This window comes from Pyrus communis, chromosome 6, assembly GCF_963583255.1.
Source record: "Pyrus communis chromosome 6, drPyrComm1.1, whole genome shotgun sequence".
Classification (NCBI taxonomy): domain Eukaryota; kingdom Viridiplantae; phylum Streptophyta; class Magnoliopsida; order Rosales; family Rosaceae; genus Pyrus; species Pyrus communis.
The window spans coordinates 3,456,576-3,470,532 of NC_084808.1; positions in this window are offsets into that span (position 1 = coordinate 3,456,576).

Below are 13,957 nucleotides of genomic sequence, written 5' to 3' on the forward strand. Positions count from 1 at the left end.
GTTTTTCCACTGCCAAGTTTTTCGTCATCCAGAGTCATGTTAGTAAAGCCTCATATTCTGCTCCATTGTTGAATGCTTTGAAAAGCCTAAAGAGCCCCGAACATAATCGCAAAGAGCTACAAAGTATGATTCTCACGGTCGGGAATTGTGATGTAAGATAGACACGACAGGGAGCCGCAGAGCTAGAGCCATGTTACGCGCAATAAGAGGCAATGCTCAACTATTAGTATTGGGTCATTCTAAAGCTGAGTTGCAGAGCAATGGTCGGTTGGGGTCGTGTGACACGAAACAAGAGGTGGTGCTCAACTGCCGGTATAGGTTGCTCATATGTAGAATCTTTTGAGGCGACGCGAATAAAACTTGCTTCTGATTGCATCCTTCTAGTGTTCACCTATCCCTGACCCGTCTTTCGGGCTGAAATGGTGCGTTCGTCAAATAACTTTATGTCTGCCATTGTCTACACATTTATCATTGCACGTTTGGATTGGGTGAAAATAATGCGTCATGAGGATAACTGTGTGTGTCTGAAGGGATAACTTGAGCTTTCAGGTTGCCACAACTGTCGCCAAAATTAGCTTTTGAATTTTTGGTGACTGGTTTCCGCATAAAGGAAAGCTTTTGAACTGTGGAATACAGGTAGTCAGACCCTCAACTCTTTTCTTATGAGGGTAAAGCTTATTGTTGCTTCAAATACCGCCAAACATGTAAATAAGTCCTCCGCTGCTTCTGGATTGGATAGTATGGAGGTGATGTCAGGTACTTCTTTAAGTCCTTGAATGCTTTATAGCACTCGTTATCCTATTTATCTTATTCCTCATTTTTTATTGAGTTGAAACAAGGGCTCACCTTGAGTCGAAAAAAGGACATCATATCCAAGAACACTCGGATCTGCCTTGGATGTGCATGCGACGGGGTTGAGGTTCGTCGACTCAATCAAGTTATTGATGTGGTCTGATCGCTGCTTTGAGTCAACAAAATATGGTTAACATCTTCTTAACTTATCTATTGTAATTGCTATTTGGTAGCTTCGTTGTCCTTTTGAACTTTGGTAACCTTTATGGGGGTAAAGGTCTTATTCTTTGACTCCTTTTATACTTGCATAATGTATCATTGAGATGTGACCTAGTCAGACTTGATTTCTCCGACTCCTCCTCCCGGGATGTGGAATTGGATTTTTGATACTTGACAGAGGTTACGACATCCAGTTTTATCAACCAAGGTTACCCTAGAATCCTATTGTAGGGTGACGGGTCTCTTACTATCGTGAACGTCTACTTTGAGACAACTGGCGGTGTTCTCACGTCAAGTGTAATGTTACCGATGGCAATCGAGGTGTGTCTATTGAATCTGGGGAGTATCTCCACACGACGTATGATTGTGTTTTCTAGGCCCATCTTTTGAATTACTAAGAGTTGAAGTAGGTTGACCGCACTTTCGTTATCAACCATCATTCTGTCAACTATAACATAGGCTAGTTGGACAAATATCATCGTGAAGTAGGTTTATTGCACTTCCATTATCAACCATCATCGTGTGGAAAGTTGACACCTTAGGCATCCTGCTCGTTGAAGCCAACGATAAGTCTAGGTTGGGTGTTGACTGCCTGGACTGAGAGATCAATAGAGCTTGCTGGATCTTCTTTTTCTCAAAGTTGTTGGAGGCCTCCAAGTGCTTGGATTCGGCAAAAATGTCATTGATCCAAATTGTCTTGGTTGTCAATTATTCGTCAGCGTCTGATTTCCTTCTAGGCTACGCAGTGGGCCTGTCCAAGTATTTGTCGACATTACCTTCTTTCACTAGCTTTTATAGGTAGTTCCTCCAAATGAAGCAGTCGTCGGTTGTGTGATTGGGACATTGATGGAATACGCAGTACTTAGGATGGTCTAACTTGGAGGTATATCTCTTTGATTTTTTTGGCAACTTAAACCATGGTTCGCTTTTGATGTCATAGAGGATTTGGTGGATTGGAATCGAGAACCTAAAAATAGTTCTTGGGCGTCAAGCCTCCTTTAGTCGGGGATCGGCCCCTGTACTTAGCCTTTTGCCTACTTTTGTTGTTGTATTGCTTCCCATCATCATTATTTTAAGCTACTGCCGATTCTTTTCGAGGTTGCTCGGGTGCCTTGTATGCTCGCCGAGCTTCGTCCCAAAGTGCATGCTTCTCTGTCATAGAGTGAATAAGTCTGCCAGAGTTAGATCTTCTTTCTTGATCAATTATTCGAATAACAGGTGGTTTACTAGGAGTAATTTATGGAAGACTGTGTTAGCTATCAAGTCGTTGCATTCGACTATCTTTGCCTTCTTTGCTTTGAACCTCTTCACATAATCGCAGAGCGATTTTTTTGGGTTATTCTTCATGTTGAACAAGTGGTCGGACTTTTTCATGATCGAGCGATAAGATGAATATTTGTTGGTGAAAACCAAAGAAAGCTCATTAAAACTCCAGTTGGATTGTGGCGACAGGGTGTAGAACCAATCTTGCGCCTCACCTTGTAAAGTGGTAGCGAATATCTTGCACAGAGGGCATCATTGTTCTGATAAAGGATCATTGCCCTATGGTAGTACTTTAGGTGCCTCTCCAGGTCTCTATCTCCTTTTAAGGATGTGAAATGTGGCATGTTGAACTTATGTGGTGGCTCTATCTGCTCGATCTCATCCATGAAGGGTAACTTGTTTATGTTGGTCATATCTTATCGAAGCGCCTCGTCCATAACTTCGTTGCGTTGGAAGTCGCACAATCATTCAATCACGAGTCTTTCTACTTCATCTTGAATTTGCCTTTGCATAGGTAGCGGAGCTTCCGGCTGCCCCTGGTCATGACTTGCTGGTCTAGGTTGTTCTTCTCTATGCTCAGCTCGTCCATGCCATGGTTGCGGTGCATATGGTACGTTCCTCGTAGACAAGTGAATTACTCGTAAGCTGTCGGTTGAACTTGAGCTGAATTGAGTGACTGCTTCTATCTGAATTCGCTATGCTACCTACTTCGATATGAGGTGGAGGATACTCCTTATGGGCCTAATTGCAAATGAACACTTCGCTTGGAAGGTTACTCAAGTTGATTATTGGAGTGTGGCCCTAACCGTTAATGTATGCTCGTCCATGGGCCTAAATGAAAGTGCATGCTCCTTCATATGCTAAGACAAGAGTAGACGCTATCTCGGTACGCTGCAAGAGCTAATTCACCAAGGTTGCCTACTGCGCAAGGGTGCTTGTCAAATCTTTGACTTGTCGAGACAAGTGTTGTTCGCCATTTGGGATGGAAGAGCTTGGACGGTATGCGTCTCCTTAAGTAGTTTAAGTAAAATGGACTCGGGCCAAAATTTGAGTTGGAATATGTCAAATATATGGAGAAATGGGGTGAAATTACCCCCAGTTCCATCGTCGGTTTAGAAATCTAAAGTCGGTACGGTTGAACCGATCTTGGACCAGTTGGGATTGCAAGGTAGGCCAGGGGAGTGGGCTAGACCATGGGTTGGACCGTGGGAGTGGGTCAGGTTGGTAGCGTGGGTTAGGCCGCTCGAACGCCCGTGCGCTAGGTCTCTTTTCTTCTTGGTGAAGCTTGGGTCGGGTGCTGTGCAGCGCAGGCTTAAGCTTGGTGCTACTCTGTAGTGTGGACTTAGGCGTGCTAGGCTATTGAGGTGGCAGCAAGCTGGGCTACCTTTAGGGCTTGTGCCTCTTGGGCCGTGGCCTAATGGTCATTTTACCATGAAGCTGACCCACACCCCTCTACCATGGTGGTCCTTGTGGTTGTCATAGTGGTGGTGCTTTATGGTGGCAAAGTTGATCCTCTTGCCATCTCGTTGAGCCTCATGGATCATCGTGGTGAGGCTACATTTCGTCATCCATCATTCGATTCAGATCTTTGAACGTAGGAAGTTCCCTTCGTCGTGGTTTCTGAATTTCCAACCATTGTATTTTTCTCTTACCTCTATTTGAAGAATTAAAAAAAATCTGGGAATAAGAAAGTATGACACATTTACGAACGAACAAGAAATGAGAAACTTTGATTACGAGAGTCTTCTTCGAGCACGTGAATCAAACTCTCAATGAAAGCACTAATTTGTGGAAGCAAATTTCCGCCATCTCTTCCTTTGATGAAAATGCACCCGCAAAATAATAACACCTTTGATTAAGGCCAAAAGTCTCACATGCCCTTGATGAATGGAGGAGGGGCTTTGGCTGAAGAATCTTCGATGCCAAAGTTAGAATTTTGAAAAGAATGTGTTTAGGAGTTTGTGGGTAGCAAATGGCTTAACATTTTAGCAAATGGCTTAACTCATATAGTATAGTACGCAGTAGGTTTTTCTGAAATCTATATCATGCCATAAAATATTCGTATATCATATAACAATGTACTTAAATAGTGGTATCATAGTCACCTAAAGGCAAATCCGTAAGACACTGCGTTACGCTAGTGAAGAAATATTGTAGGTTTCATCATCTGAAGGTGAAGAAGAATCAAAGGCCAAGCTAGTGCCACTTGACAATATATGAGATAGGTAGTTATATGAAGATTGTTATAAGTTGTTAAGATTGTAGTTAGTTGAGATAAGGAGGTTAGGCAATGTATTAGTTTCTATTACAAGCTTTATACAAGATGTAGATATAAAGTTCTTATTGTAAAACATTAACTTGACAATCAAGAAAAGCATTTCACACAAACTCTCAAGCTCTTTTTCTCTTTAAGTTCTTCTTTATTTCTTCAATTCTCACATGGTATTCTCGCCAAGAGACGATCCGGCGCTTTAGCATTCTCTCTGAAAACCTCTATTTTCTTCTCTTCTCAACCCTCTAGTTTGCAAGATTTTTGAGATGAATTGGGCAAATCCCATCATCCAATTCACAAGAAAATTGGCGTTTTTCGTCAGGCAGATCAATTGTTTGATTTAAAGTGTTAGTGGGCAAATTCCTCTACTTTCTCAAAGATGGTTATAGCAGCACAACTATAGATTGTTCAATCGCCAATCACTAGCCTCGTGCTAACTATTTCAATAGCGATTACAATAAAATTAGACGATATCAACTACTTAACATGGCTTTTTTAGATAAAACTACTTTTTCAAGGCCATGGAATTCTGGGATTCGTGGATGGTACCAAGAAATGTCCACCAAGATCCTTGGATGATCTGAATGTCGAACAAGTGGAAACAGATGCCTACCAAGTTTGGAAAATGCACGATCATGCACTTATGCAACTCATTACAGAAACTCTGTCATCCACTGCTAGTGTTCTAAAAATTGGCATAGGCGGCACCTAGGCGCTGCGATGTGGTCAGCCGCCGAGATTAAGCCCAAGTTGGAAGGCAAATCGAGGAATAAATTAGGTGGGTGACTATGGCATCTAGGCATGTGCCTAAGGTTCTAGGCAGGCCCTGAGAAGCCTAGGCGATCTAGGCATGGTTCAAAAGTCGGAGAAGTGAGTTAGAATTGCAATTTTTTTTTTCTGCCTTAATCTACAATATGAGGAGCCTTGTGTTCCAACAAAGAAGATGATGCAGACGCAAAGCCTCGTTTCCTCTCTCCTATTCCATGTGCCCTCTTTTGTAAAGGTGTATCCAATAAGGCTCCACCACATATCATCTTAATTAATAAATGCTTATGAATTAGGCTGTGGTACAGATCTCGAAAAAAGATTGGTAGGTGTGGTGCCTCCACATGTCTTATATATCTCCACCACTCATCCAAAAAATCTGTGTTCAAACTATTTTTTCTTTATTTTTCAAATTTACCATAAATTTATAAGAACTCTCAAAAACATTTTGGGAAGAATTACAGACTCATAATCACTTGAATTTTCATCTTATATCATCAAATTACTAAGATACTAAAGTAAAAAGTTTGATATTTGGTATGTTGTATGTTAAATCATAAACTTAATTAAAATAATAAACCAAAATTTCTAATATAAGTACATTTTTTACGTGTAGATAAGCACTTGTTTATATAATATATTATAATTCTACTTAAATCCGCCTAGGCTCCCGCTTAGGCACCTATGCGCTAGGCCCCAACCCGCAGCCTGGCTAGCACCCTGTATTTCTTAAAACCATGTCCACTGCAGTATCTTGCATCATTAATAGTACAAGGTTCACGTCTGTGACTAAAGCTAGTATCTTTCAGTTGAAGACTGAGCTGCAGAACATTAAAAAGGGTCTAATTTGATTTCTAAGTATATGCAGAAACTTAAAGATGAAAGGGACCATCTTGCAGCAGTTGGAGTTGTTTTCGAAGATGATATAATCATTCTCTCTCAAGGGACTCACTGTAGAATATAACACCTTTAGATGTGTTATCAGAGGAAGAGAAAATAGTATATCCATTAAAGATTTTCGTTCTCAATTGCTTGCTAAAGAAGAAACTATTAATCAGTCTTTGGAAACTGCTATGCCTTTTGGCAGTGCCATGTTTGCAAGTACTTTGTTATCAAACGGAAAAGCTTTGGTTCTTGATTGATTTTGCTTTTTCTTCTGGAAGTGGATCTCATCAGAATAATGGTTCAAACACTCAAGGTTTATACTCTAGTAATCAAAAGGGCTACAATAATGGGTCATAGAATTACATAGAATTACAATAATAGGTTACAGAATTATAACGATGGTTACAACGGTGGCTACAGAGGCTCCAACTATAGGGGCAAAGCTAGAGGCAAATTCAACTACAATTCAAGCTCAAGATTTAATACACCAAACAATAGTCTTGGAATTCTTTGCACTCCTAAACCATATCAATCATCTTGTTTTGATCAACTCTCGTATCCCAACATGTCAAATCTGTGGCAAAAGAGGACACATTGCAATTGATTACTTTCAAAGGCATACCAATTCCACAAATGGTTCATCATCTCCTATTCAATGTTAGGTACACTGGAAATTTAGGCACACAACCATCCAATGCTATCACAGAGGAAACTTTGTATATCAAGGAAAGCCTCCTACACCTTCTCTCAATGCAATGCATGCCAATCATCACCCATCAACTCCACCAAAACTATTTTGGATTACCGATACTAGAGCGACTTCTCATATGACATACAAGCTTGCTAATCTTAAGCTAGAATCAATATCAAGGCAATGACACCTAACCACTGCATGCAGGTTTAGCTATTACTAGCATTGGCTCTTCAAAATTACATGCTCCAAGTCACACTTTTGAATTCAATAATGTTCATCATGTTCCAAAACTGTCACAACATTTGCTCTCAATTGCAAGGACAATAAATGTAAGTTTATATGTGATGAACTTTCTTTTTGGGTTTAGGACAAGATAACAGGGACAATACTCCTCAAGGGATTATGTAGACATGGCTATTACTGTCACACCCTGGACCCATAACTGGTGGAAAAATGAATTTCGCGCCCAGTGCACGAACTAAAACCTAAATAATTAAAAAGAAATTATGGGGCGGAAAATAAATTAAATTCCACTTATAAAAAGTTATAATTTGTTGCAAGGCTATATAAATAATTACATTCTCTAGCCTCACATTTAATTTGACCGCATCCCGTCTACCCTTTTTACTACTTAGTTCATAATCCTACATAACAATAGAGGGGTGAGCTTCATGAGCTCAATAGAGACATTACCTTGTCACAGTAAAATGACAATATTAGATTGAGTGTAATGACATCATATAATCAAGTATCAAATCGTTACTAATAACGATGTAGAGTGCAATGCTTCTTCATTTATACCCGTTAATCTGTATAACTAGACACCCATACCTCGTACGTCCCATTCCGTACTTGGTCCTGAGTGACTAATTATACAAACTAACCCCTGTAACTCAATCATTCACATTTCCCTTTTTTATTAGTCATCTTGCCAAAACACTTCGTCGCCAATCCCGAATTACCCCAAAAGAAATTGTACGTGCACTGTGGGCTCGCTTGAGACTTGGTACCTACTAAGAATTTGGCTCAACTACACAAAATATCATTTTCAACTACTCTATTTCTAGATTTCCAATCTCAACATTGAAGTTCCAAGCACATCTCACAACATGAGTGATGCACAAATATGTCATTTCATCTTTCACATGTATCACACTATATTTTCAACGAATAGCATTTCACAAGTACACCCAAGAGAAGCATTTATCCAATTAGCATCAAATCACATTAATCAACCAATGAGATGAATAAATAGCATTTCACGAAATTCAATATAATCAATCTCCGTAAAGGTCTGTCTATTTCCCCTACCTAAATTCCAAAGCATGCATAGCTCACTCACTGTCCACCATTTTGACCAACGCCTATTCACAATTACAAGCCATCACTAAGAAGCTTGACATACATCCTCACTCTAGTCAAATAACTTGGTATTGCTAATTGAACACCAATCAATTCAAATATCATTTTGGTTGTCTAGGATAACATAGGCTTTGACTATAAATCTCTTTGGAAAATAGGTGCATATGTATAGCTCACTATAATACCAGTACATCAACCAGAACACTTTAACTTATATAGTTATATAAAATCTTTATTATATGTAATCTGAGTAATCATTTCCAACTCTAAAACATATACGTTTTATTTCATAAGTATAGCTGAAACCATGTATAGTAAACATATATGTTTGGAAGTTGTGAAAACTGGTTTGGTTAATTAGTTCAAGCATATATACATATGTATTACATACAACAAAATGACAAACTGATACACACACACATGTATGTACACGCATAACCTTTTGTACATCAACTTTTATAGCAGAGCAGCCAAACCAAATTGATAAACTGAGGACACACATATAGCTGTTTGCACAACTTTTATAATTGAACATGCCGTAGAAAAGGATACCCAAATAAGCATATCAACATTTATACTTGCTTAAGCCTTGAATTACTTTCGGTGTAAGCCTCTATATTACTTTAACTCTCAATAACAACCTCAAAAGAAATAACTATGGGAGGAAAGAAGTTCTGGGAATAAGTACCAGAAGGTGCAGGTCAACAGGATTTGAAATCATAAACCCAAAGTTCTTCGGCAACTCCGCTCTCCCTTTTCGCATCCTCTCTCTCTATAATTCCCTTTTTCTTCCCGTAAGAACCCTAATAATATTTCTTCCTCAATTTTCGTCATCTCTCTCTAATCGAACTCTCTTGCCCTCTCTCTCTCTCCAACTCGACAAGGGTATATATAGGCATCCCGATCTTCCTGATTTGCACCGCCTGCAACTTCCTGTTTCTTTGGATGATCATGACTAGGGATGGCAACGGTTACAAAGTTACAAAGGGCAGGTAACTGCGGTTATTTACCCATAATCGTTTATATTCATACCCACATAACCGTTTACCCGTTGGGTAATTGCATAAACTATTATACCCATACCTATAACCGTTTATAAACGGTTAACCATACCCATAACCGTGTACCCATTTAATCATAATCGTTTACCAGTTTAACCATTTTTGAACCTGTTTATCCTTTTTTTTACCCATTTACCCATTTTTTCACCTGCTTACATGTTTTTTTTTTTTTTTACAACTTGAAAATTACAAAAGAAAAATTTGTCATAATTTTCGTTTTCTGACAATTAAACACCGTTATAGGTACGTTTTGGCATGCATTTCCCTATTTTAATCATTTAAGTCCTCATACAATTCCAATAATTGAAATAATAATTTACGAACGATATTTTTCTGTTACACCCAAGCAAATATTTAATTATAATCCATATGATTACAAAGTAAAACTTCTAAAAACAAAAAGTGGTAAGTATCTTAAATACTAGATTATTCAAAGCTCCAAAATATTATGAAACTAAACACTTTCGAACACTAATGCTTTAGCACATTCAATCACAAAGTCTCATCGACTCGTTGTCACCAAAAGAGGCCTACAAAAGAAATCTATAAATTGAATTAGTATCCCATTTAGGAACACCGACACCAACTGTGTGGCTGTAGTTGGTTTCCTTCCTTCATTTTGGTATTGACTTCATTTTTCTCTACAAATATATGTTGTTGATTTTGGGTGAGAATGACTCTCTTTTGTTTAACGTTGTGTAATTGTAGTAAGAAATACTCTTTCTTTTTCTACTTTCATTAGATTTGATATTGATCATTCAACTTTCCTGGATCAATTTGACAACATTACAGTTGTGCTCTTAAATTATGTTTTTATCTTTCTTTTTTTGGATACTTTGCATTATCTGTTGTTTATAAACTGAAAGTTTTAATCTGTGAAGGTTTGAGCGTATGTCAAAGACGGCATCATGGCTTGGACTTATGCTTCAAGAAAACTCATGACTCAACTGTAATCGAAAAATTTAGGGTTTTTAATGTTTATTTTATTTAAATTTTACATATATTAAATTAAATGGGTAAATGGATACCCATTATAACTGCGGGTAATACCCATAACCAATGGATACTCATTATAACCGTAGGTAATACCCATAACTGCCCATTTAAATTTCACGGATAAACGATTATACCCATAACCGTTTGTTCGTCTAAACGGTTACCCATAACCGTAACCATGAACTTTAAATGGATAGGTAACCGTGGTTACCTAAACTTATGGGTATTTTGCCCATCCCTAATCATGACTTTCTGTCACATCCCGGCTCGAGCCCCCACCGCATCCCGAGCTCGACCGAAGCACGATATTGTCTGCTTTGGTGGTGAGGGCCCGGGTCGGGATCTGACACTTTCCATGTGGCTAAATTGCCACTAACCTAATCAGAACAACCCCTTTGCTGTCTAACATGTAAATATCTTATGATTCATTGGTCTAATATGTAAATATCTTATAATTCATCCAAGTTTCGAAAAGTAATCGAAAAAATGCTACGGAATCGTAATAACGTCCACTATCTTTTCATGAATGAATTCTCAATAAATAAACTAAACATATTTTTCCAAATATTTCTCTTTTTTGATAATAAATTCTTGGGATCTCACAATTACCCTATTCCTTTTCATATACAAAAGAAGGTGTTGTCTGCATCATCTCAACAACATGCATGCTATCTTGCAAAGCCAGTGCATACAACTTTGTGGCATATGCGACTAGGACATTCATCCAAGATAATTACTTCTGTTATTTTGCACAATAATTAAGTTCATGCATCACAAGTTACTACATCCAACATTTGTACACCTTGTTTTGAAGGAAAATTTACCAAATTACATTTCTTGTCTCCTTTAAATAAGTCTATACAATAATTAAGTTCCTGCATTACAGTGATGTTTAGGGACCTGCCCGTTTGTTATCTGTTGAAGATTTTAAATATTATGTAAGTTTCATAGATGAATGTACTCTATATACATGGATTTTTCCATTACATAATAAAACAAAAGTTTTCCTAATATTTGTCCAATTCAATGCTTATTTTTGTACTCAATATTTTGCACAAATGAAAGTATTTCAAAGTGATGGTGGTTGTAAGGACCCGTCCCCAAAAATTACAGTCTTAAATTTTAAATGTGAATTTACAAAAATGCCCTTCAAGGCAAAGACGTTGACTTCTGTTGAACATCTTGTCATATCACGGAAGGTTCATTTTCTTGGTGTATCATTTTAGTACTCGTCGCTACAAATGTATGGGTACAAACGGAACGTAATTTGGAGTTATAACGACGAAGTTATTAACAAATGAAGTCAAGGGAAAATTTTAAATTTATTATTTTTTGGAATGCTCCAGATTTTTGGAGCAAAATCTGGAAAGCCACGAGTGTGGCCCAGATTAAAAGGAAGAAAAGTTGGGCGGTGGAGATGAAAGATAAAAGAGAGGAAGGAGGATGGGTGCTGCCTAATAGGGAGAAGTGAGAGAAGTGAGTGGCCAATGGGAAGAGAAACCAAGAAGGGAAATGAGGGAAAAGGAGATGGAGGGAATCGGTCGGGTTCCCCTTGACCTGCGCAATGACCCAACTTACTTGGAGTTTTTCGACAGTTTTCGTCCAATTTTCCAGCCTTCTTCAACCTTCCATCACCACCAAGCCTCACCACAACACCCTATCACCTAATTCTAACCAAACCCGACCAATTTTAGCCCCGATGTGGTGAGAAAACCCACCGACGGGTCTGGGTGGGTCTCAGCCTTGAATCACCATTTGTGAAATGATTTATGTCGATCTCTACCACCATTAGACTCTCCTTGAACCCAGGAACAAACCACAACCATCCATAGAGATGGCGAAGCACCGGAGGAGTCGAATCAATGCACACGCAAATTCTAGTGTCCCAGCGGGTTCGTGGCGATTTGAAGCTTTTCCTAGCCAAATTGGACTTGGCCACAGGTATAAAACTTGCTCTACCCTAAACCATTTTAAGACGTGATTTGATAATTGTTCTAGGTGCTGATCATTCTTAATGCCTCGATATTCGTGCTAGGGAGTTGTAGCGTGGACTGTAGGTGAGTGGTTCTTTTTTTTTTTTCCCTTTTTATAGTGTGTGTGTATATATATATATGTATACCTTACGGTTTTCCAGAAATGTTTTAAATTGATTATGCATAGCATGTCATGATTTAAATGTGTCATATTTAAATATTGCATTGTGGTGAGATTTATGGTTATGCCAAATGATCCTATGGAGGCGCAGGTAAGTTCAGGTGAGTTATTATGTGATTGAAATGGTTGAATTGTATGAGCATGCATATATTCATTTAGAACTCATCATTGCTGCACCACGGTGTTAGTGCTTCCGGCCCGGGCTAGGGCACGACCTTCACTTGATTGTTCTCTTCCTGCACCGCACGCTCGTCTTAGATCCAAGTTAGGTGTTAGCTTATCGTACAGGTCGCATTAGGGGACTCCGACTCGTAGGTGACCCGCGCATAGCGCTAGCTTTCATGTGATCGTAGCACTAGAGCGTACATATTTACACCCAGCCTGTCGTACAGGTCACACTAGGTGACTCTGACTCATGTGTTAGGATAGACTGATGAGCAATAAGTCTAATCGTATAGGTCACATTAAGGTGACTCCAACCGCCATGCTAGTTTAGACTTATCTCACACCTGTCTTATATTTATTATTGCTGAGATAGTATGGCATGGCATACTTCTGTTTTTACTGCACCTGTGCTTTCATTTTTCGTACCTACGTAGTATTACTTTATGAAAACTATATGGTTTTTATAGCGAAGGGTTATAACGTTTTCCAAATGTTTTTATTAAAACTTTATTTTTAGGCCCACTCACCTTTGTTTTTCACCCTTCCAGGTTCTAGTAGCAGAGTTTTCGTACCGACGAGGATTATTGACAAATCTTGGGGTAGACGATTACCATCGATGGTATAATTCTCACCCTATTTTACTGTACTGTACTTATGCGCAGTCATCACGTGTGAAATGGGTTCAAACCCGCTCACCGCGCTCTCTTGTACTTCGGCACTTTTAGGTTTAAATTTACTCACATCTTTCACATCAATATACTTTATGGCTTCGTTACCTTCTAGGTGTCGGCCAACACAGCTCGATTCGGAGTCCTAGTGGACATCCCGGGTCGGGGTGTGACGGTTTGGTATCAGAGCATAAGTTGGGCAGCATTGCATTCATCACACGCGTGATGTAAGAATTCTCAGTTCTTCAGCCTAATGTTTGAATCTTGCCACCTCGTCGAATACGAAAAAATATGTTGGCTTTTCCTAAGCTTTGGGCAGTTTTGTCGACTTGTCGGCATTTTAGAAGGTCACTTTGGCAAATGCTTTTAGACTTAGAGCGAAGAACTTCCCTACCAAGGAAAGATGTAGATTTGAGACAAGTTGTTGGCCCTAAAGTAGGGCTAATGTATCGATAACGGTATATCACCAGGGAACTATAAATCAATCCCATCATTATTTTCACGCTATCATTATCAACCTTTTCGAGATAGGAAACCAGAACTGATTTTGATTCTTTGGTAGTACTTGTTAGCATACCTTTTATTAGGATTCCTATGAAGTTTACTTCGTCAAGATTCCAAAATTGTCTTGAGTGACAACCTGGTGCTAAAGTTGTAGCAC